Below are 2,500 nucleotides of genomic sequence, written 5' to 3'. Positions count from 1 at the left end.
CTGCCTCCCGGCCGACTGGATCGGGCCCCTGGAAGTCTGGAAAAAAGAATGGAACCTGACGCCTCCGAGGAGGGGGCGCCCAGGGAAGGAGGGAGATCCGGGTCGACCTGGTGACCGGACGGGAAAGCGGCCACCGGGCGTGCCCGTTCAAACCTAGGGGTTGACCTGGCGGCCGGAAAGCAAACCGGCCACTGGCTAGCCCCGTCGGCAACCTACGGGTTGACCTGGTGGCCGGGAAGCGAACCGGCCAGCAGGTGAACCCGTTCGATTCCACGGGTTGACCTGGTGCCCGGGAGGGGACTCTGAAAAATGTTCAGCCCTTTCGGCTCGGGGTTGACCTGGTGGCCGAGAGGGGACTCGGACGGCAGGCAAGCCGCCCTGGCCTCACCCACCCCGGCCGCAGCGAGGGACTGCCTCCCGGCCGACTGGATCGGGCCCCTGGAAGTCTGGGGGGAAAAAGAAAATGGAACCTGACGCCTCCGAGGAGGGGGCGCCCAGGGAAGGAGGGAGATCCGGGTTGACCTGGTGACCGGACGGGAAAGCGGCCACCGGGCGTGCCCGTTCAAACCTACGGGTTGACCTGGTGGCCGGGAAGCGAACCGGCCAGCAGGCGAACCCGTTCGATTCCACGGGTTGACCTGGTGCCCGGGAGGGGACTCTGAAAATTTTTCAGCCCTTTCGGCTCGGGGTTGACCTGGTGGCCGAGAGGGGACTCGGACGGCAGGCAAGCCGCCCTGGGCTCACCCTCCCCGGCCGCAGCGAGGGACTGCCCCCCCTCCACCCACCCACCCCCCCCCCCGGCTGACAGGATCAGGGCGCACTGGATGTCCGGGACAATATTTTCCCCGACGCCGGGGAGGGCGGGCGGGCGGAGGGGCTCTGGCGGCCAGCCCGGGCCCCGGAGCTCGAGAAGGAAAAAAGGACCGGGCCCGCGAGAGACGGGGGCCCTGCCGCAGGGGGGCAGTCCGACCGGGGCTCACCGTGCGGCAGGCCCGGGCGTCGGCAGGGGAAAGCGGGCGAGGAGGCGCGGGGGCCGGGTGCCTACGGCCATACCGGACCGAACGCCCCCGATCCCGTCCGATCTCGGAAGGTAAACCGTCCCGGGCCTGGCTAGTACTTGGATGGGTGACCGCCTGGGAATCCCAGGTGCCGTAGGCAGCTTTTCCCGGTCCGAGCCAGCTCTCTCTCCTTTTCTGGGGAGGAAGGAGAGGGGGGGGACGGGCCGGAAAGCCCCTCGTCGCTCCTGCCGAGTCGGAGGTCGCGGCCGCAGGTCACGGGTCTGGGCGCCTGGGGTCCGGCTCCCCACCCGGCTTCCTCCGCGGAGGACCCACCGAAGCCGCTGGGGGAGACCCCGGGCATGGGGCGGACTGGCCCGGACCCTCCCGGCCGCCGGCCCGCAGGACCGCCCCGAATCCCCCCGCCCCGCGGCCACCCAGGCCAGGCCTGGCCAGGCGGGACGGACGGCGGGTGTCCAGCGCCCAGCGGCTTCCGCCAGCGGGGACCCACGGCCCCCAAAGCCGCAGGGGGAGGCCCCGGGCCCGGGACGGACTCGCTCGGACCCCCTGCGCCCGGGCGCCGGCTCGCGGGACCGCCCCGAATCCCCCCGCGGCCACCCAGGCCAGGCCTGGCCAGGCGGGACGGACGGCGGGTGTCCAGCGCCCAGCGGCTTCCTCCAGCGGGGACCCACGGCCCCCAGAGCCGCAGGGGGACACCCCGGGGCCGGGACGGACTCGCTCGGACGCGCTCGGACCCCCTGCGCCCGGCCGCCGGCTCGCGGGACCGCCCCGAATCCCCCGCCCCGCGGCCACCCAGGCCAGGCCTGGCCAGGCGGGACGGACGGCGGGTGTCCAGCGCCCAGCGGCTTCCGCCAGCGGGGACCCACGGCCCCCCAGAGCCGCAGGGGGAGACCCCGGGGCCGGGACGGACTCGCTCGGACGCGCTCGGACCCCCTGCGCCCGGCCGCCGGCTCGCGGGACCGCCCCGAATCCCCCCGCGGCCACCCAGGCCAGGCCTGGCCTGGCCTGGCAGGCCGGCGTGCAGCTCCCCCGGGCTTCCTCCCCCGACGACCCGCGCCCCCCCGAGCCGCAGGCGGAGACCCCGGCCCCGGGGCGGACCGGCCCGGGCTCGCTCGAGCCCCCTGCGCCCGGCCCGCAGGACCGCCCCCCCCCCCCCCCGAATCCCCCGGGAGAGGCCCGGCCTGCACGCCACTGACGACCCGCGGCCCCCAAAGTCGCGGGAGGCGCCCCCGGCCCCGGGGGCCGGTTAGCTCCGTGTCGCTCCGCGCCCCCCCCCCCGCCCCTCGCTGCCGGGACCGGGCACCGCCCCAGAGTCAGCCGCAGCCGGACGGCCTGAGAGCTGCCCTCCTGTGGACGACGGTGAGTTTACCTTGACACTAACCGGCCATCAGCCAGGTCAACCCCATTGCTAGACTGGGGTGGACCTGGTGGCCGAGTGGGGACTTGGAACATTTGACAGCTGCTCCCCGGGGCTTGACCGCTTG

General features: G+C 74.5%; 1 protein-coding gene and 1 non-coding gene across 2 annotated transcripts in view; one reads left to right on the top strand and one right to left on the bottom strand.

Annotated features, from left to right (window-relative positions):
• The window catches only part of LOC128823372 (protein Wnt-9b-like), a 55,218-nt gene that overhangs the window by 36,918 nt on the left and 15,800 nt on the right, over nucleotides 1-2,500 (bottom strand). The gene's annotated exons all lie outside the window — the stretch shown is intronic.
• LOC128823775 (5S ribosomal RNA) lies at nucleotides 1,040-1,158 on the top strand. The gene has a single exon (XR_008442011.1). It is a non-coding gene; the product is annotated as a 5S ribosomal RNA (ribosomal RNA).

The sequence above is a fragment of the Malaclemys terrapin genome, chromosome 15, assembly GCF_027887155.1.
Source record: "Malaclemys terrapin pileata isolate rMalTer1 chromosome 15, rMalTer1.hap1, whole genome shotgun sequence".
NCBI classification, from domain to species: domain Eukaryota; kingdom Metazoa; phylum Chordata; order Testudines; family Emydidae; genus Malaclemys; species Malaclemys terrapin.
The sequence above is the reverse complement of the archived record's forward strand: the minus strand, read 5'-3'. Positions and strand labels throughout refer to the sequence as shown.